The 22948-nt window shown below is 40.0% G+C and overlaps 1 protein-coding gene and 2 long non-coding RNA genes across 8 annotated transcripts in view; 1 reads left to right on the forward strand and 2 right to left on the reverse strand.

Annotated features, from left to right (window-relative positions):
- Positions 1–9091, reverse strand: part of LOC119161825 (mediator of RNA polymerase II transcription subunit 7) — a 110288-nt gene extending 101197 nt beyond the window's left edge. For 2 of the 6 annotated variants that reach the window (XM_075880465.1, XM_075880464.1), the window contains exon 1: positions 8806–9090. The gene's annotated coding sequence lies outside the window, so the exon portion shown is untranslated. Of the gene's footprint in view, positions 1–482; positions 4644–8805 lie in introns of all 6 variants that reach the window. The other 4 variants (XM_075880463.1, XM_075880467.1, XM_075880468.1 and 1 more) reach the window with 4 other exon arrangements.
- A 207-nt stretch (positions 9092–9298) lies between these two features.
- Positions 9299–11948, forward strand: LOC142776570 (uncharacterized). The gene is made up of 2 exons (XR_012887642.1): positions 9299–9971; positions 11721–11948. It is a non-coding gene; the product is annotated as an uncharacterized LOC142776570 (long non-coding RNA).
- LOC119161703 (uncharacterized) lies at positions 11654–17919 on the reverse strand. Its single transcript, XR_005108515.2, has 2 exons — positions 16373–17919; positions 11654–11796 (listed from the first exon to the last, which is right to left on the reverse strand). It is a non-coding gene; the product is annotated as an uncharacterized LOC119161703 (long non-coding RNA).
- Positions 17920–22948: the final 5029 nt, after the last annotated feature.

Below are 22948 nucleotides of genomic sequence, written 5' to 3' on the forward strand. Positions count from 1 at the left end.
AGAGACCACGGCGCTAAAAGAAAATCATTCGACACGACGAAACAGTTTTTGCCCAGTAAAGATGTCTCAGCAAGCATGAACAAAAGCGCGTTATTCACCGTTATTTCGCCTGAGCCACAATTAATGGAAGCACCACAATCCTGAAGAAAGTCGATCCCAAGAATCTTATGATGAGTGCACCGCGGTAATACCAAAAATTCCGTGACGAGATATCCAGCACTGAACAAACCACTTGCAACACAAATACCTAGAGGAGCGAGGCACTCTACGCGGGCAACACAAAACATCACACAACCATTCTATGGGACCAAGCCTTTCCGATCAAGCCTTTCCTTGAATGTGGCACTCATGACGGAAACTGTAGCACCAGTATCCACTAATGCAGTTGCAGGCACATTATCAATTGACACACACTTTGTTTTGGTACATCATAATAGAAAGAGGAGTAGTTTGCAAAGAAGGAGACCGGCCGGCAACCTTACCTTCATCGGCCGCGCCGGCTAGTTTGCTGATGGAGGTGGTGGCGTAAAACGTCACCGTGGTGATGGTGAACGGCGTAAGGGACTGGTTGATGGTGTCACGCTACGGTCTGATGCTGGTGAGTCACTCCTCATGGTGGAGTGGTAGAAGGAATTCCTGGGTGGCGAGCCTGTGGCATTTGTCGCACGATGTTCTGCTGGCCAATGATAATCGTTGACGCCTTCAAAGTTAGGCCAAGTCAGTGGTGGGCCATACCTCGTCTGGCAGAGACGGCGACAAAAACGAGAGATGTGTCCTATGGCACCGCAGCTGTAGGAAACAGGTGAAGGGCGACTGACGTTGTAGACTTCGGGATAAGCAGCCCTCGGACTCTGCGAGTAGTAGACAATCTTCCAAGTGCCGATTCGTGGTCGTACCCTGATAAGCACGTTGGTCATGCGTCACGTCGTCAGGTGGTGCTATTGTAGGGGATCGGTTTGACTGTCTGCAACGCCTGGCATGGCGGAAAGTGAAGAAACCAATGGTGCAGCTTCGTGAGGTTGATTAAAAACGCAACCAAACTGTTAGACCTTCACGGCGTTCACTGATTTGCTGTTTCGCTCGAGTTCCTCACAAAAAATTTGCCTCACAGTGGTCAAAAGGTTTTGATGCATACTGTAGCTGTCCTCAATGCTTGCAACCGTCGCAACATTCGCCAACCTGCCGAACTACGACGTGATACGGTGTAGCTTCAAGGTCTCAGATGTGCAGCAATGATTGATCACCTCAGCTACCGAATTGAGACTCACCTTGCTAATCATGTAGGTATACATGTCTTCGGCAATACCTTTCAGAAGATGCCAGACTTTGTCCTCTTCGGACATAAGAGGATTCGCCATCTTACACAACTTCCCGATCCTCTCAATGTACGTGGTACAAGTCTCACCTGGCACTTGAGCACGCTGAAGTAATGTTTTCTCGACTCACTTTCTTTTCGCAGTGAAATCCCCAAAGCACTCTGTGAGTTGGATAGCGAAGTGATCCCAAGTTGTTAGCGACTCTTCGTGGTTCTCGAACCACACAAGAGCAGTGTCTGCCAGGAAGAGAGCAACACACTCTAACTGAGCCGTAGCATCCCAGCAGTTGCACTTGTTCACACGTTTGTAGTGAGTGAGCCATTCTTACACGTTCTCGCCGACTTTTCCTGAAAAAGGGCGCGGCTCCAACTGATGCATCCAGGCACCAGGTGTCCGCGCCGGAGGAGCTGAAGATGACAATAGGTCACCATTGTTTGACATTGCGAGTTCCGGTAGTGTTGGAGGCAGTCGCGCAAGGACCTAGCGGCAGTGGCTCTGTCCTCTTAGGCGATTACCTTGCACCCCCATGACAAAACTGTTACGGTTAAAGTTGAAGGGTGTTTATTAGCAGGATCAAGGTTGATGGTAGGGTAATAATGTAGATCCTAAACTCGTGGCTCACACCCACTCTGGGGGATCGGCCAAGAATCTGGTAGCTTACTAAAAAAACGAATGTATATAAATTATACTGGTGAAATGAAAATTAACAGAAATATTGTTTTTTTGTGTAAATAATTTTTGAAAACTTAGATGAATTAATTCCTACTGACTGAGCAAAAATTGATTGATATCAAAGAAAATTTTTCAATAGCCTACGTGGGTTAACTGAGAACCTTTTGGTATTGAGGTTATTAAGTAAATCTGTTAGACTGTACAATGATATCTTGCACGGCCGCGCACACTTTCCCATAGCTGTGCCCTAGGGTATGTGCACCTAAGGATTGTAAATTTGACGTTGTCAAAGCTCAGCCAAGGATTCGTAATGATATTTCTAGTGATATCTTTCTTAATGTTGAAAACTTTCTACAAGAGATGAAAAAGTGCTCCACAGTTTCCTCTTCTCCACAAAAAGAATGAAGTGGAGAGGAAGTCAAACCTGCTCTAAACAAATAAAAATTTAATGGAGGAATACGACAGCGAAATCGAGTGATTAAAACTTCCAGCCATCGGTTATGACATGAGGAAGTTTTCCAGAGTGTCATTAGATGGTTGAAATCCATAGAATTTTTTAAAGATGGTGTAGAGAATTCTCGCATCATCATTTGCCTCCGAAATCTAGAAGCGACTATAAAGGCTGTTGTAGGGGCAATATTGATAGCTGGTCCGCCTAGCGCCGCTTTCACTAGTGCATCAGCTGTTTCATTTAGAGTTATGCCTCTATGCCCCGGCACCCATACTAATCGCACCTGGTTTAAGTGATTCGGTACTAGGGAGTTGGATTTGCCTAACGTTTTAGAATCACCGGATGCCATGAGAGCACTGCAGACCGACAAGGAGTCTGTTATTATCATGACGGAATTCATTTATATTGGCAGTTTTCGAAGAGCCAATACTACGGCTAAAAATTCTGGAATAAAGATAGGTGTGAAATCTGGGATTCGGAGAGAAAAAGGACCAGTCTACGTTGGTATCTGCACCTGTTCACGTCTTCCTCCTCTTCTCCTCTCTCGGCTCATACCCATTGCAATATCTAACGAAATGTTTGTGAATAGGTAATCACCTTTCAAGAGGCATTATCACTAGTGACCCATGTAATGTTCCTACATTAAGATAAATGAACAATATGAGATGATCAATAAAAGTACATATCGGACATGAACAAACAGTTGTTACGTTTCCTACAAACACGAGACTCTAAGAAAACGAATATTTATACTAGCATTACAAAATAAAAATCCGGTTATTCAATTATCCAAACATCAAGGTATTGTTAATTGAATAACCAACCGAATATCTGGTCAATCCGGTTTTCGAAATCGAATGACCAATGAATCGAATAACGGGATAACCGGTCTAATGTTGAAAACCTACATTCTAATTCTCTGCTGGTGTCAATCCTCATCAGTGATGTAGTTCCGAATGCAAAGCTTTTTTAAACATTTTTCACCACGATCACTCAGGATAAACAAAAAAACGTTCCTATAATTGTGGTTGCATGAAGTGTCACAAGATGTCAATACCATTATCTAGTAACCGGGTGCTCTGTAAAGATCTCTGCACATACTGGAATTTTATACGTGCTATTACTTTTTATTAGAAAATTTCCGTGGATTTTGACGGTAGCCAGACAGTTGCCTTTGTGTGTGTGTTTAAAAGCAGAGGATGTACCACTCTGTGTGTTCCAGGTTTGTGGGCCCACGTGCTCTAGCTTTCAACGCAATAATATCACTGTCCATCTTGGCACCCAGAAACCGCTGCTAGAAGCAGTAATTCGTGTAAATAAGGAGATATGAAATTATTTAGCAAGAATATGTGAATCCTGAAACACGCATCATGCTTCCTAGAAGAATAAGAAACATTTTCAATAAAAAACACGCAAGCCTCAAATTTTATGGCAACACCTCATTAAGAAAACTACCAAAGCGTGCTGACACAAGAACCCAGACAGAGAAAAAGATGCATGTACATTGTAAGATTGCCCTCTGGGCTGTAACAAGAAGCTTCACTTCCAATAAATGTTTCAGTGCAACTGTTGGAAATCGGCTATACTCTTCATTTATCCACGCATGGCTAACTTTTGTACAGGTTGAAATGAGATGGAGATTTTGTACGTCTACTTTCCTTACTTTTACCAGCCATACACAAGGATAACACGAGTAGAACTCGCCATGGTACCTTATCAGGTATGGTGTAGCACTTTTAAGCACAAAGACATGGGTTCGTTCAATTCTTGGAGATGATGGCTGCATTTTAATGGAGGAAAAATTCAAAAATGCCCATGCATTTAGATTTAGGTGCATGTCCAAAAACCTCATATGGTCGACGTTATTCTAATAATTATGGTTTTAGGTAAAATACACTATAAATTATGCCACCTTTGGCAAAATGATTAAAGTAGAAATATGGAAGACAAATGGCCTACTACACAACAACAGCTCAATTGAGCTCTGGACTTCATACTGTAGCGCAGCACTATTAGTGGCAAGCCAGCCAAAGAAAAAGAGGACGAGCGTCAGTGGTGCGAAGCGCCTAGAACGTTCGGGGGCTTTTGGCTGGTTCGCTGCCACAGCCTCTGCTCTGCTTTGGCATCTCATTTCCTTCCCAAGCAGCACACCTTCGTCCTCACATTAAACCAGCGATTACAGCACGTTGGACACCGTAACGTCGCTGAAATACAGACAACCAGAACGTACACTAAATGTCTCATTTTAGAGGGACCAGGAACCAATTTTTAGGTACCCGTTTTTTTAGTCTAATATTTTTATTTTATTTATTTACTTATCAGATACTGCCGGCTGCCTTTTGGGAGCCATTGCAGGAATGGGTACATCACATTACAATGTTACACATTGCATCGTTTCAGTCGACAACCGAAATAAAAAAAAGAAAGAAAAACAGAACAAATGCACATATGTCTAATGATAACACATGCGGCCGAATGTGAACTCAAGACGCGAACATAAAAACCAAGCCCAACAGCATTTGCAATAATACACTGAGGTAAGACACAGGAGCAATAACACGTACAGGATCGAGTGATTGAACACCCGAAAGACGCATACAACATTTCAGAACATGAGTGAAACGGCCAACGAAACAAATAAGCATGTGAACCGAAGGACAGCTTACGTCAACAGAAGAATACCGTGAAATAAATGGTTACCCACATACATTTTAAGCTGTAAAAAAGAAAGAATGACAAGAACTGCGCATAACATCACAGATAATCTTGCACGACATTTGTGAACGCATGAACTGATGATAGGCCGACTATGTCACATCGAAGCTCATTCCATTCTGCTATCGTTCGAGGAAAAAACGAAAATTGATACACCTTCGTTTTAACTCGCGGCCTTACAATCGTCTTACTGTGCTTCCATCTTGTTGGCCTTGCGCTGTTATACTGCATGTAATCAGTGAAGCCCATTCTAATGTTACCGTTTACAATATTGTAAAGCATTTGCAGTCGATGCAGTTTCCTGCGTGATTCTAGCGTTGGAAGTTCGCTTAAATGTCTAAGGTTAGTAATGGACACGTGCCTGCCGTACAAGTTGAAGATGAATCTTAGCGCTTTTTTTTTAACGCGTTCAATGCAATCGATGTCACATTTGGTGTGCGGGTCCCAAACTACGTCCGCATATTCTAATAGCGGTCTAACTAATGTCGTGTAGGCCACAAGCTTAGTTTTAGGAGTGCAATGCATCATGCGATTTTTTAGCATGTAAAGTTTTCTCAAAGCCTCAAAAACAATGAATTGCACATGACCACTCCAGCTTAGCGTAGAACTGATATGCAAACCCAAGTATTTAAATTGGTCTACTGAAGCTAATGGAACATTATTGATGCTATAGGTACAAACCAGGGGCTCCTTCTTGCGTGTAACACTCATCTGAACACACTCGGAAACGTTTAGGCGCATCTGCCATGTTGAGCATCAGTTGCTAACAGCTGCTAAGAAGTTGTTTAGTATTTGTTGATCTTTCACTGACTGAATGTGCATGTATGCAACGCAGTCGTCTGCAAATAAACGGCAACATACTGGTGACGTAATCTGTAAATCATTAATATAGATTAAAAAGAGTAACGGGCCGAGCACCGAACCCTGAGGAACGCCTGAAAAAACAGATGCGAATTCTGAGTCCGAATTGCCTATGTGAACAAATTGCCTACGCCGTGTAAAATACAAGTCGAGCCACTGTACTATCCGAGGATTGTCAAAAAGGCATCGGATCTTTAACATTAAATGTCGGTGTGACACACGGTCGAAGGCTTTTTCAAAATCAAGTAAAACCATGTCAATCTGTCCGCCCTTGTCAAGCATTACCATTAGATCATTTACAGTGTGAATAAGTTGCGTGTAAGTGGACAAACCGCGCCGAAAACCATGCTGACTACTTAAAAAATAATTGTTATCCTCTAAGAAAGAACAGATATGCTTAAATATGAAATGTTCCAAAACCTTGCTACAAGTGCACAGTAGCGAAACTGGTCTGTAGTTGATTACTTTAAGTTTGTCATCAGTCTTATAAATAGGCACCACCTTTCCAGTTTTCCATTCTAAAAGTATTCCCGCTGTCCGTATACTTTCTTTAAAGATTATGTTCAGATACTTCGCGCACCATTCGGCATAATGGAAAGCACTGATCTGACCTAAGCCAATCATGGACTTGTAACAAGCAAAATGGTAACGTGCCACAGCTTTACATATTCCGCTAGTTGCTGTGAATGCAGTGCGGCTTCTCAATGTGACTTCCTCCTATATTGTAAGCAGAAAACATGGCAGAGATATGTAATAGCGTACGTACTGCAATTTTTAGCTCTGATTATGGTGCACATAAAAGTCTATGACTACGTACTGTCAATGGAGCGACTCCATAGTGTAGCATGAAAGCTTCTTTGCTATGTTGCACAACATAGTGGTTAGGAGAAGAGAAAGCTAGGCTACTTGGTAAGCATTGATTGATTGATATGTGGGGTTTAACGTCCCAAAACCACCATATAATTATGAGAGACGCCGTAGTGGAGGGCTCCGGAAATTTCGACCACCTGGGGTTCTTTAACGTGCACCCAAATCTGAGCACACGAGCCTACAACATTTCCGCCTCCATCGGAAATGCAGCCGCCGCAGCCGGGATTCGAACCCGCACCCTGCGGGTCAGCAGCCGAGTACCTTAGCCACTAGACCACCGCGGCGGGGCTACTTGGTAAGCATTCATTCTGACAAGGCATGTGAGCACAAACGCAAGAAGGATGTGACAATGCCTTTAACACTGTCTAACAACTGCAAAGGTGCACAGTGGCAAAAAAGAAAGAAGTCACGAAAGCTTATCTCTGCATGCACAAGCAATAGGTTGACCTATCAATCCAGCACGCATGGGAGTCTATGTACATGATAACTGTTAAGGCATTTGATTTCTTCAATAGACTGTTGATTCATGCATGAGATGCCACTGTTATCGATATGTCAAGCCTCAATAGTCGGATGCATTCTTCATTTCTGTACGTGTATAAAATTGCACATTCATTGAATTGCAGCATGCATTCTTGACAATGTCAAGATAGATTAGGTTAGCCTCTGGATAGCGAACTTTTTTATTTCATTAAACTCAGATTAACACAGCAGCCCATCCCCTCTACATAGTAATCGATGCAACTAAAAGTAAACTTATAAACTACACCTGTATGGCAATTAGTGAATTCATTGGTGCATTTTATAAAAAGATGTCAGTGTGCTTCTCATCTTTTTCTTCTCATTCTTTTTCTGCACAGCTGCACAAAATCTTACCTAGCTCATTGGCAGGCTCAAAAACAACATTAACGTCGTATCTACTTTCCACTTTCTTTAGCCTGTGATATACAAAATAAATCTACGAAATGCCTAAAACATGTTTTTTTATAACATTGAAGCTGTTTATAGGCTGGCCTCAGTTTGTGCAGCCTATCAAAAAATGGGTATACTTTGTTGATAAACTTTGTTGCAGCGGGTTGAGTATAGTTGCTGTAGACACAGTGTATGAATGAAATCGGTAACTACCTGAACTAGGTCACAGTTGAGCTTGACATAAATAATGTTGATGTTTTTGTTTGATGCTAGATTGTTCCAGGCAACGCTAACATCCTTTAACACTCTTAATCATAAATGGCATCTGCGCTTGAAATTCTTTCATGTTGTCAGGCAATATAATGTTGTGAACCCTGCAGAGTAATCAATTGCATAAGCATAAATGCTCAAGAAGACGATAGTCAGTTTTGAAGCTTGGTTCAACTAGAACGGCTATAACAGTACTATAGAGGTCAAGCGCTTTCGAGAAAAAAAAAACTTAATTACACTATCATAAGGGTTATTAGCTGCGCAAGATAGCTATCGCTTTATTTGTGTGTGTGCGTGCGTGTGAATAGCGCGAAATCAACTAAGCATGTATGGAGGAAGGCCCACACAGAGTCGATACTTTCTCAATTTTTCAAACGAAACCATAAATATAGTACACTGCGAACAAGTTGTCCTTTGTGAAGCTTCGTCGCATTTAAATTTGTTTAATTTTCATCGCAAGCACCTTATTGGCGATCCCTGAACCATTTTGAAAATGGTTCAGGGATCATTCGGGAATCCGAATGAACCATTCGGGAATCCGGACTCAATTTCACGTTTCCTACCGGTAAACTATACTTTGCGACTTCGTTTTGTTTTTCGCGCGAAAACGCTAGCGATTTGCTGTCAAGCCAAACCTCCTAACGACAGAAGCGATCGAACAGCGATGCAATGACTGGTATGATGATGCACCGCGGCGTTCACAAAATATACACACATATATAAACACTTTTTACGTACCTCACGCTGTCGACGGCAACGCTGCGCGGGATCGCATAAGGCAAGCGTAATGTATTTCGAAAACGTTGGCAGTTGCATAACATACTCCTGAACAACAAACATGGCAGTACGTAAATGCGATCGTAATCGCCGCTCAGTCCACAAGCACATGTTCCTCCGTGTGTATACAGGAGGAGGGCGTGAAACAAATGGACCTCAACATAACGTGAGCTAATGCGGCGACGATTGTAAATGGTTGCCAGACTTGCAAACGTAGTTGCCAAAATTGACAAACGCTACTTCTACCAATGTTTTTGTAACTTTGCCTTAATTTTGTCGCGTATATTGGCTCTCTAGAATTTTTATTAACATTTTTTAAGCTCGCTGGTTTCTTTTAGTTTATTTATAGCGCAGGAGCGTAGAAGTTGGGTCAGTACACGCTTGCTACTTTGCACATTTTTAATCTCGGAGGTCATGCATTCCTAGTGAAGATAGCCAAAAGGCATAAATAAAAGTTTGCCCGAATAAAATTAAATCGTAATGTAGCACAAACGCACTATTATTCTTATGGCAGTCGAGCGGAAATATCTAAAAGTTAGCGCTTTGACCAATTTGTTCACTCGATGGAAGAGGAGAGAAAGTGTTTATTATGGGTACTTGACTCTTTCTCCATGTGTTATGTGGTGCTGCCCATCTGACTTGTGCGTTGCTTCTTTATTTAAAATCGAAACGGGAGCAAATCAGATCAGAAACAACTGACATCATGCAGGCTTACACATACGAGTTCTGCTCTTTAGCTCAATTTTATCATCAATATCACTGATATTGATGATTTCATCATCAACATATTTTTTTATTGAAGTTGCTGTCATGGGATCCCTTTTTGCCCGCTCGATGAGGTTTCAAGCTGTCAGTGTAAAGCAAGTGGTTACCCCATTCATGATGTACCTAATGCTGGTCTTAATCACTGTGGGCCATGGTCGACAAGTATGTACCAATGTAGGTACACCTTATGCCAAACACAAACATGTCTTATTTTAAGACTGTGGGCCAAGGTCAACAAGTATGTACCAATGTAGGTACAGCTTATGCCAAGCAAAAACGTTAGTTTAAGAGTATTAAGTTATGACACCTACTTGCCCTGCATAAGAACAATACTATTCGCAGTCCCTGAAACAAAATTGCTGGTAAGTTTATTTGAAACTTCTTTATTTCGGTCTTAAGCATATAGCAAAAGAAAAAAACATTATTTGTATCAACAACAAAAAAAAAAAAGAACTGACCAAACCTGGCTGTCTCCAAATTAGGCCTTTGGGTCCTAACAGGTGTGGATGCCCTCACAGCAGTTTCTGTTCTGGAGGCTACAGAAAACATACTTTGAAGAATTCGCTCTAGTCATATCTCCATACTCAATTTTCCTGTTTTTCCTTCTTCATCCAAGCTTAGGGTTTGCAGGAACGTTGCCTCAAATTTCAGATCTCACATTGTCTGGTGGTGACAGAGTGATCTTGCGCCTCTGTTGACCGGTAAACATTCCCTTGCTTCAGTTTTCCTTTTCATTTTGTACTCCTTTACATTGTCCATCACACACAGCAGCTGACGCTTCAATTAAACACGTTGCCGTGTTCGTTTTAAGGTCAACTCGAGTTTTCGAGACCATTGCTTGCTCTTACATTTCATCCACTCATTAGAGCATGAATGTTATATACAATAAGTGAGTGAACATTCAGATAGTGTTCTTCCTTGTGTTCAATAAATGTGATAGTAGAATACAAAGCAGCTGATGAAGTCGACCTCGGTCATGATTCTGTTACACTTAGCAACCATTCACATTCTTCCTTCTGTCATTGAACCATACTGTCTTTTCACTTGACGATGCACATTATTTTGACACTCTCCTCCTCCACTTCCCTGCACTCCTTGTTTCTGGCATCGTGCCAATTGAGGCGTCTTGTTGGCCATTGCTGTCCTCACTATCACGCTCCACATAGCTGCCATTGTAAGCATCATTGCCAATAAATTCAGGATCATCATAATGTGAAAGATCAGCAGCATTTTTTTGTAGGAAGGACTTGCATTTCTTCTTCAGTCAGGTGCCTTCTCGTCATCAATAGTGTGGTCATAAGACCCATAGACACCGATTGGGGACAAGCAATTTGAACGTCTGTTTACTGAAATTTACAACAAAGATTATGCCTAAAAATCGATTACAACTTGACTTGACACCCTGTAGTAGTGCTGTCCAAGATACTAGCTAAAAATAAATCACAAAAACCTAGAAAAAAATATAATTGCTCACTGCAAGGACAAAGAGGTTGATGTTCGCTGAGAAATGCCATTTTCATACACACTATGTATCACTGATGCGGGACATCGAGGGCCACCTCATTGAGCTTAAGTAAGGCAATGCTCTGCTCTCCACGTGAGAAATTAAAGTTGAAAGTACAAAATGTTTGGTTTACAATTAGCTCCACTTAGCTTGAAGAAATGGCCTCGAATTGTGGTCATTGGGACAGAAGAGAATAATGCAAGTCATTAGGCAAAGCATTCTAACAGGCACTATCTCAACCAGAAATCTCTTACTACTCAGCTGACTTAACCATGCAATTGGCTGGCCCTCTAGCAAGCTGCTGGAATGGATGGTACCATTTTTCTTGTCTGATCCAGTTAAAGACGGTGTACATGTTCTTTCTTGACTTCAATATTTGTCTTAATGATCACTAGAAAGAAAATCAATGTATGAAAACAACATAATAATTTTGAATGCTGGGAAAAAGCGTTGACACACAGGCTACTGCTATGGCTGCCTTAATGTTCAACTGGTTGTTTCCTGTTGCTTTGCATTCACAACTCATAAGAAATGCTCAGATGTTATTGGATTGAACTTTATTGTGCAGAATTGTACTTGTATTTTAATAGCAAGCATTACTTTTCAGGTGGTGTCGTGTGAATCCCCATGGTTGCAAGGTGCCCAAGTTTCCACACGTGTTCCACAATGGTGTAACGTGAATCCTAGAAAAAAACAGGTAGAATTATTTTCTGTGGACAAATAAATTGGTGTGATATAGAACCTAAGGCATAAAAATATTTGCTGCAAATGGAGCCAGTGGACACATTCGCTCTACCAGTTTCTTAAGAATCAATAAAGACTTACCTTGAGTGTATTTCAGTGGCTGGCAACCAGGCTCATTATGCTTCGAAAAGACAAATAGCTTCTCAAAAGATTATAAAAATTTCTGTGTTATGACAACTGTGGCAATATCCTGTATTCTAATGTGAAAGACAGACAATCTTGTACCATTTCACATATTGTCACAATGCAAATGATATTGTCTGTATATTGTTTATGCTACTCTTGTTCTTTTTATGAGGCATAAACTAACAATAGGCGAGGCCTTTGTCTTGCAGTGGGCATAGTTACACTGATGATGATAATGAAACACAATTTTATATTCAAGTACCCTTCAGAAGTTATAGCGCTCTTGGCAATCTTGGCCGATGTAGGACTATTTATATTTTAGCAGGAGTACACAAAAGTAGGCTCAAAGTTATATGTGCTACACTGAATGAAAGCAGTATTGATGCTACAAGCAGGCCTGACAGACTACACTCAACCAAACCACGTTTAAAGGTGGGACACATAGATGGCACAGAATATCCTTTCAACCCATGTATATTACTTCTTGCGGTGGTCACCATAAGGCCAGCTATATGCACCATATTTCCAGAGAAGGCAGCCATATCACTGGCTCCCACTATCCCCCCGATCACCACTACCATCAATGCCATGTGGTTGAACTATTGATGGCAGTTGCGTGATGGCACCCTTTCTCTCAGCAACGCTGCCAGGTGGGGCACTCAAACTGCGAGGAATCATATCTGTGCAGCGTGTGGGAGTACAAGACTATGGAGCCAAATTGAATGGCAAATGGAGGATTAATTGCGCAACTCAATGTTGCACTTATCCAGGCTCATCCGCAAAAGGTACAATACAGTAAGAGTACATGTCGTGCACCCGCCAGAATTGCTACATGTGAAATGTGCGATGAACGTTGTCTGGGAACATAACCTCCAAATAAATCTTTCAGCCAGCAGTTGCCATTGCAACCTATACAGTCACCAGCCAAATTAGAAGCATTACACACTAATACAAAAAAATTTTCATTTGTTGTGGAGCCAACATATCGGAAACTTATGTTGTATTTTGATCAAAACTGTGTAAATTGTGCTATATAAATGTTCTGCTCGAAGAAACAGGAGCCAGTGCCTTTAGCTTGGTGGCCACTTTTCCAGCACCTGAAGAAGGTACTGGAAAAGCAGGTGTGATACAGCTGCAATAGGATTTGGAGCAGTGAAATGTTGGTATTAGAGCAAAAAAATGTATATCTAGAGCAGGTTAAAGCATCCCTGACATTAAATTGGGAAGCTTGAGATGCTTGTGCTGTTTAATAGTCCTCCATGCTTGGTCACTTCTGACCGAATATAAGTGCCGAGCATTGGCTGTAAGATATTTTTATTTGGTTTTAAAGCTATTATTTGTTTAACTTTTTCGTTACCATGAGAAAATGGTTATTTTCATGTCTTGGAAAAATCGCTTGTGCCAGTTTTGAAAATACTCCAGCATGTTTTGCAGTATACCAAATTTTGCACAATGAAACGCTCTTTTCGAAACTTTATGTTGTGGAGCAACAAAAATATTTTGGAATGAATAATAATGTGGCTGTAATTGCACAAATGTCTGTCATCAGGTGTGGAGATACATTGCATCTCTGATGATCAAGTTTTTAAAGAATGGGTTTTCAGGAGATGCTAAGAACTTTTTTTTGAAGGGGTGAGCATAAGAGAGCATTACTTTATTAAAGTTTCCAATTTTATTAGGTTAGCGCTGAGGCTTGCAGGTATGTTAACTGAGCATGGTCACTTAAGTAACACTCAGAGGTCAATAATTATAGGGTGAACAGCAAGGTATGTATGAAACAGGATTATGCAAATTACAAAAATAGACATAATGAAGTTGTCGAGAAGACTTTGTTAACAGTACATTTACAGGCTTCATGCAGAATTTGCTTTCCAGCAGGGTGAATTTACTTTTGCTAATGCTTTCGATGGCATCATTGCAGTTCATAGGCACTGGTTTTACGGACTGCACGTGATGATCTTGTTTTTTCAAGGTTAATGTACTGATTAAAAAGTATAGGATCAAGAAACTTACATGCTGTCTTAAGGCATAATCAGGCTCACCATACAGGTAAGTGGTGACATTTTAGTGAGTTATATGGGGGAGGTCTGTGTACATAACATCATAGTAATCTTGCAATGCTGTAGCTTTATTTGTGCAACCAGTGAAGCTTCTTTTGCTGTTAAAAATTTCTGCCAAGCAAACAAGTTCCAACAGTAGGATTTGCCCTCGGGTAATGCAGGTGGTAAGAGTGAGCTTATTCAGAAGCCCTTCAAGAGTACCCACTGAAGGAATTAGTACCTATAGGGCAAAAATTCCAGTGTACCAAGAAGGGCAAGGGAGGACGGTGCAGGTTAACATTTCAGGAGGGTATCTTCTGGACATCATTTTTCTCTAGCCACAAGCTTGAATGGCCAATGTTTAGCAGACTCCTACTAACATAAACTAGGTATAAATGTTGCTTCTCTATTGCAAGATGACACACCATATACCTTTTGAGAGTCTCCTCACCACGAGCCCTTGCATTAGCCTAAAAATATTTTTTTCTACGGTGCCCTTTTTTTGTCCTAAACAGTTGTCTCAAGCAACAATATGCACATTGTGATTGTCTAGCTGGTGACCACAGAGACTGCTCCAGCCATCATGATGTATACTCCACTCAAAATGTAAGACACTGCAAAATCATGGTCCGGTGTGCGTGCATACGACCTTGAACATACAAGCAGTGACCACTTCTCTTGTGTTCTCTGCACTGGTGCATGCTTGTTGCACACCTGTTCAAGATTGTGACAGTGAAATTAGTTCTGGCAAGGCTGTCTCAGAGGTAAGACTGTGTACACCCTTGGGAACACCATGGTGGAGCGAGCAGAGGTTCATATCAAATGTAGTAATAAACTGGCAACACCATGGTGATATAAGCACACTTGCATTAATTTATTACATTTTTATTGAGACAGAGATCGCACAGCTAAGCCTAGTTGTGATCTCTTTTCGTTATTGTCTACATAGTTTTCCCGTTGGTCACAGCACAGGAAGAAAAATTTCTCTGTGGGAGCACCATATTTTAAGCTTGCATGACTCCAATGAAGCACTGTGCGAACAGATATATTGAAAATGTCAATACTTTCGGGTCCTATAAATGGTGAACTGGTTGTCACATTCAGCCGGTGATCCTGCAGGAGCTTTAGCATATACTCTAAGGTCATTTTGCATCAACAATGCCACATACAATAGTTTAACAATGTTTGTTAATGGGCAAGATGATGCATAACTTCAGGGAGGTAATTAAGCTAGGGGGAAAATTATAGATGCCTAAGCATCACTGGAAAAATGAAAAAGCACAGAAAAAGAGCGTCAGTTGCAGCTGAACTACAGAAAATATTTACACTGCACCACACATTCGCATCGTCTAGAATTTTCCCTAATAATGTTATACCAACCTGCCCAACAACAAGTACTTCTAAGGTAATAAAGTGCAGAATGACACTTGCATAAGACAGGAAACACAGGACGCGAGTTAACTACCATCTATCTTTGTTTGTGGCTTTGGTAGAAAATATATAAGGAAACAGACACATGTGCAGAGTGACAGTGTGCAATGTCACAGTCATCAAAAACATCACTTAACATTGCCTGCTCGAGAAACTTTCCTGGTTTTCAAAGTTTCAACAAATGTGTCACAATTAAATCACCACTTCTTTTCCAGCTTGAACTGGTTCCAACAGCTCACATCTATCAGGACTGCTGCCTGTAATCTTTGTCTGGTATTTAATCCGAACTTACATGCCCTAATACTTATGCACAATCAGCCAGATTTGTCTATCTACCCTTAACAGCCTGTAAGTCCACGTGTAACAACACCCGCTCCACCCTTCCAGTGGTCATAGTCCATAGGGGTCACTATATCATTCAGTTAGCTGCCTAACTATACTTTCATTCATTCACTTCATATTTCTTGAAAATAGAGATATGTGAACCCTACAACTGCTTTGCAAAAAACAAATGAAGTACAACACTTGCTATGATCGCTTAATTAAAAAAATTATTTCACGATGATGGCCCAGAAGCTTTCTCTAGAAAACATGTAAAGCCCATATGGAGAAGTATGTGTCCCTGGGAAATTCTGAAACTGCCAAATTCGAAGGGCGTGCAAAATATTCTATGATTTCACATACCAAGTTGAATACTGTTCTATCTGATTCAGTCGCCATTATTTGTAGACCTAAATATTTTTTACTAGTTTAATAAAATTTAAAATGTTAAGTGCACTGAAATAAAGAGAAAATGTGTAAAAGTATCATAAATTTCATCCCTGGCAGGTTATACGCATTAAGCATGACAGCTTATCTAGTGCAGCTGGCTGCTTCGCTCTAGGAAAGTGATTTTGCTACTTATACAATTGTTACTTACCCTTTCTTAACACTTCTGTAGATTTTAAGGGCTTGATGTTTTCGCCGGATACTCGATTCCTACTTTTGAGATTGCTAGGAGTCCTTATCACAGCTGCAAAGGGAGATACAGCCAGTATTGGATGTACTTGTTTTTATATTGCAATGGAAATAATACATCAACTGCGAAATAGCAATGAAACATTTTGTGTTAAAATTTATTTCAAATTCGTTTTGCTGCACAACTTGTGTACCAAACAGTGGCCGACAACCATTGGGTTTATTTGCACCGTGCTCTGCCATGACGAAGCACATGCATAAAACTTGAGAGACACGAGCTCATGCATGCAGGTGCAATTATTATGTAGTCGTCCCTTGAAACATCCTTGGTAATTTTAAATACTTGGCTGGGCAGATGTCTGTTAAATTATTCTCGTATGTCCAGGCTGACTACAAAATTTGCAATGCTAATAATGTTCTTGGCTTGTGCCACAAATTTTTTACCACTCATTCTTTAAAAATATTTCCTAACGCTGTTGTTGTACAACCAAACAAGAATATGTACATGCTCTTTAGCATACTGTTATTCACAAACTAAATGCCAGTTCATTAAAACTCAAGATAGTTAAACATTCATATTCCATAATTACGATCAAACTGCAGGTGAGTTACCATAACAACCAATTTAGCACTGATTTCATTATGTTTTCATTATGAATTTACTAATTTGCATGCTTGCTTCTTTTTCACAGAGTATGCATATTATTATACAAGACACCACAACTAACTCATTTATCAACTTCGTTATTTTATCACTTTCAATCAACCATCATATTGCAAAGTCTTGAAACAAGTCACCTTTAAGACCCACAAGTTTTCTTGTGCCCTTACAGTGCATCGAAGGCCCTGAAGTGTCAAACAGGCCAAAAGGCATTGGTAAGGCTTGTTCATAGGCATCGGACAAATCTGTTTACAAAATGTGTTAAAGGCACATGCGTGCACATGTTTTGGTTTGATTGTACGTTAACATTAAGAAAGGAAGGAGTGGTGCAACATTTCTGGCACAAGCCAAGCATGTGGTTAGCATTGCTAACTTTCACTTCACTTCACTTTATTATCTTAAAGACCCCGGTGAGGGGGTATTACATAAGGGGTGGGTTAACGAATGGAGGTTACAGAGAGTGATTTTCTGACAAACACTATGTACTTATGTTTTGCGCAAACGTTGATGAACACGTGATGGCTGCAATGTCATGGGGAAGGCCATTCCAGTCCACTGCTGTGCGAAGAAAAAATGCGATTGAATAAGGATGGGTTGTGCGGTGAGATATGCGCGTTGGTGAGATGATGTAAGGAGCTTGATTGAGGGAACTGTGAAAGAACTTGTGAAACAAACAGAGGCTGGCGATGCTGCGACGCACAGAAAGATTAGCAATATCAATGTCACGTTTTAGGGATGATATGCTTATGTCGTATGAATATGAAGAGTGAATGAACCTAGTGGCATGATTTTGTACAGATTCTATTTCGTTTATTAGGTATATCTGGTGTGGGCTCCAGATGGGCGCTGCGTATTCTAGTTTAGGTCTGATGAGCGATTTGTAAGCCAGAAGTTTTATGTCTAGTGGTGCGTAACGCAAATGACGCTTTAGGAAACCGAGGGATTTGTTCGCGGATGATATGATGTTGTTGATGTGTGTCTTCCAGGAAAGGTCAGATGTTAAGGTGACGCCTAGGTATTTATATGACTGAAATTGTTCGATAGCGGAAATAGAGATTAGGTATGAGAATGATAAAGGATTACGCTGGCGTTGAAATAAGACAAGTTTGCATTTAGTGAGGTTAAGCCTCATTAACCAAAGGTCACACCACTGTTGCACGAGATCCAGATCCTGTTGGAGTGTAGTTTGATCAGAAATGTTAGTAACTGTGCGATAGATGACACAGTCATCGGCAAATAAACGGATATGGGAAAATACATGAACAGGAAGATCATTAATATATATTAGGAACAAGAGGGGTGTGAGTACAGATCTTTGGGGGACGCCGGATGTTACTGGGAGGGAGATATAATGGGTATTTTTAATGGAGACGAACTGAGAGCGGTTAGAAAGAAATTGTGTGATCCATACAAGAATGTTGGGGTGCAGGTTCAGCTGGGAAAGTTTTAATAGCAGGCGTTTGTGCGGTACCTTATCAAAGGCTTTTGCGAAGTTGAGAAAGATTGCATCGGTCTGAAAGTGACGATCGAGAGAAGAGTGTATATCATGAATAAATATAGCAAGTTGGGTTTCACAGGATAATGATTTACGAAATCCGTGCTGGGAAGAATGAAAAAAATTGTTGGTGTCAAGAAAGTTCATGAAGTGTGAATATATGACATGTTCCATGATTTTGCAGGGGACGCTTGTTAGAGAGATGGGTCAATAATTTAGGGGGGACTGTCTGTTACCTGATTTGTGGACTGGAATGACCTTTTCCTCCTTCCAGTCGTCTGGTAAAATTTCTGTTTCGAGTGACAATGAAAACATCATCGAAAAGTACACTGCAATAATTTCCTTAGTGTTTTTTAACAATTTAGAGTTAATATTGTCTATGCCAGCTGATGATGAAAGTTTTAATTTGTCAATGAGTGATGAAATGCGACTAATGGATAACACAACAGGGGCCATCACTGGTATTGTCGTAGTAGGTGGCGTCGGAAACGGTACGTTGGCTTCTTTAGTGAACACTGATGAGAACGCGGTGTTAAAGATATTGGCACAAACAGTGTCGCTTACGTCTTCATTTTTATCGTTTGTAAGCATGATGTCTTGTGTTAGTTATGATTTCCCAGAATTTTCTAGGGTTATGATTGCGGGTTTATGATTTCCCAGAATTTTCTAGGGTTAGATTTCAGAATTTTAGATAAATCATTGCAATAGAATGTCTGTTTCGCTTTTCTAATTTCAGCATAATAAGCATCTTCCGCAGCATAGTACTTGCCCCATGCGCACGCATTACCATTAAACTTCGCAGCTCGGAAGAGGCGCTTTTTTTTATTTTCAAGTGTTTTCAAACTTTTGGAAAACCATGGTTTATTTTTATTGGCAGTAAAGCTCACTGTGGGGATGAATTTATTAGTCAAGTCAGTTATCTTGTCCTTAAGCATTAGCCAGCTGTCATTGAGAGAACAGGAACCGAGATTGAGTTTGAAGTATGGTAGGAAATCTCGTAATTCACGATTAATTAATTCATAATTACCCTTACCATACAAGTGAATCGTTTTGCGGAAAATGGGGCGTATTTTTGGGGTGAAGTTAAATATGGTATAAATGACTTTGTGATCGCTGATTTCACGTAAGTATGCAATAGATTTTAAGCTTTCAGGGCTATTTGTTAGTACTGGGTCTAAAATTTTTGAGGATTCACTAGTGACGCGCGTTGGTTCGGTTACCTGTTGGATAAGGTTAAAGTTGAGGCAAACATCGACGAATTCTCTTGCTTCAGTATTTCCCGAGGTTGGTGAAACCTGATTGAGCCAATTAATGGAGGGAAAGTTAAAATCACCATAAAGCAGAATACGTGTGTTAGGGTGTTTATTAGTTAGCTGGGATAAGATTTCATTAAGTTTGCGGGGGAAGTCTGGGTCAGTTCGAAGGGGCCTATAGCATACGCCAAGTATTATTGCTTCGGGAGGGGCACGGCATATTACCCATAATGATTCTAGTTGTGAAGATGTGTTGATTAGAAAGCATGATAGTTCTTTTTTAGTGGCGATGAGTATGGCTCCGCCACGTGAATTTTTACGATTGTGACGAAAGAATATGGTATTTATCCCGCACTAACTTTATAGTTAGTGCGGAAGTTTCAGATTAATTCCACCCTATATTTTTAGCAATATATCTATAACATGTGGTACAAATAGTTTCTGTTAGTAATTTCACAAATGACAACACTATTATCAGCAAATTATGACAAAATTTAGATGATAGCAAGGAAGGGGCATTAGCAGTTAAAATGAGAAATAAGCTGGGCTTAGCTGAGCACAAAGTGAGTTCAATTTCATGCGAAGCATTCAAAGTACTAAACTTTGTTCGGTAGTGCCAAGGTCCAGATGACTTAATTTTAAAGTAAATGTTTATGAGTGACCTTGTCAAATGTGTTAGAATATTCTAAAATAATTCAGTCTATGAATCACTGCATCGAGAGAATGGCACAATTTATGAGTAAATAAGTGGAGTCTAACTTTGAAGCGTAGTTTTAAATCTATACTGCGTAGTGTTGTATGAAATGTAGGGCAATATAGATGTACTTAGCTGCTGAATAAGCTTTGTTAGAATGTAATAATAGTAGTGGTATTACAACATATGTGCAAGTTAAAATGAGGAAAAATAATAATAAATTTTTAAATCCCAGAAGAAAAAAAGAAAATTAAAAAAATCACAGCATATTCATGGGGGGATTGACGATGAGTGGGGTGAAGCGTCCGTCCGTGCACGCGTCTATGCGTCTGATCGCGTTCGAGAATGCAGATGACGCATGGGTAACACCGATGAGACGCGTGCCAAAGGAGCCGAGCGCAAGCATCTTTAACGTGCCCGCCACTCTGCTTTGTTCATGCCCCACCAACGATCCACTACGTATGGTGACTATAAAGGAGACTGAGAGATCCGCTCGTTCTATGCATACACAGGCACAGCCCCCCCATGCAGCCAATATGAGAGTAGGGGTACAGCGCCATCTAGTTATCTTTATCCAACTGCAGTTTCTATGTAATTCTTAAGAAAGCACTGTCTATTATACTGTTTGGCAAATACTGCCTTCTTTTCTTTGTTTTCTCTTCTCTTGGTTATGCGTGACGCTTGTACCATATCTAAGGACACAGTGAAAGATGAGGCATCAGTACCAAAAAAACTTATTTGGTTTGCATTCTTTTATGATTTGGGGGAAGTATGAATATTTATAGCAACTTGATTTGAAAGTGTATTTATTAAGTGTTTGTGAGTGCCTGTAATGTGTTAACTTAAAATGACAGAAAAAAATTACTTTTGACGTGTCGATGTTTATGTCACTATGAATTGATTGAAACAAAATCTTTAGTCTTGCTATTTTTGCCCTATATTGTAGTGTCAATAGACCAGCATTCATTTGTAACTCAGTAGGAGAATTCCTTAGATTGTATTTGTTATGAATATACCTCATTGCCTTCCTGTGCACCCCCTTTTAATCCTCGCAATTAGTTACTTTGTATGCGGAAACCAAACAATACTATTATAATCAGGTTAGTAATATATTCATTTATTATTATTATTATTATTATTATTATTATTATTATTATTATTATTATTATTATTATTATTATTATTATTATTATTATTATTATTATTACCATTGCATTGATAACATTGCACTTGACTTGCAGTTTACTCATTAAATCTGTATTTCACTGTTACACTGTTCAAGGCAGTATTTATAATGTCCTTACAGAGACCTACATATTTTAACTGCATTTAATGGACTCAGATATATCAGCCAGTCTTGTGGCACACCCTACAGGACAAGAATATTTTCGTCATTTCAGGACATCCCGGGGATGTTTTGGATTTTTAAAGGAGGTACGTATTAGGGAATGACTGATGCACGGCTACCTGTTTTTCATGCAACCTTACCTTATCTCCAAAAGATCAGGTGATGGCAGTATGAAGCAAAGCAGTTAGACATTTTCAGAGTAGCTTTATGTCTTTCTATAAATTGCAGTGCCATGTCCTCCTTTGGCAGAGAGGTGCTAGGCAATAGGAGGTAAGGGAGTGCCAGCCCTTTTAAACTTCGATGCAGTACACAGCATTATTTGGTTGTGCATATGTCCTGTGCTTTACACAAACTGTTTTTTAGTTGTCTACACTGCTTGAAATACCCTGTGCCTTTTTGAAATGAAACTTGTACTGGCATACAATGAACTGTAAATGTTGTCAGCATTAGATATACAAAAAAAACCATCATGAAGACAGTGAGCCCTTATCACTTATTTGCCTTGCACTACAGCTATTCTGGGATGAAGAAAATGGCCATAAGGAAGATAATAATAATAATAATAATAATAATAATAATAATTATTATTATTATTATTATTATTATTATTATTATTATTATTATTATTATTATTATTATTATTATTATTATTATTATTATTATTATTATTATTATCACCAGCTGGTATCATTTTCAGTCTCGAGTGGTTCATGCTGGGACCAACTGGAACATGTTGCTAATCTGTTGGCTTGTACTTAGTCCCAGCTGTATACAGCCATGATTTCAGTTATAGTGAACTGAAACCGTGGAGTATTTTCACCTTGAAAGGAAAGAATGTAGAAAGTGATGCATTCAAAGGCAGAAAAGAAATCAACGAGGAAAGATAAAACAGGGAACAGAGCAAGAAAAAAAAGGCGAGCTCTCAAAGAGAAAGAGAGAAGAAAAGAGAGAAAGAAGGAGGCACACGCACACTGAACTCTCGCCCTCATTTTTGAGGGCTCCTCGTTTTTTCTCTATGCGTCACTTTTTCACCATCACCTGGCTAAATTTTCGCTCCTATACACAGATCGACTTAATTGAAGGTGCA

The sequence above is a fragment of the Rhipicephalus microplus genome, chromosome X, assembly GCF_043290135.1.
Source record: "Rhipicephalus microplus isolate Deutch F79 chromosome X, USDA_Rmic, whole genome shotgun sequence".
NCBI classification, from domain to species: domain Eukaryota; kingdom Metazoa; phylum Arthropoda; class Arachnida; order Ixodida; family Ixodidae; genus Rhipicephalus; species Rhipicephalus microplus.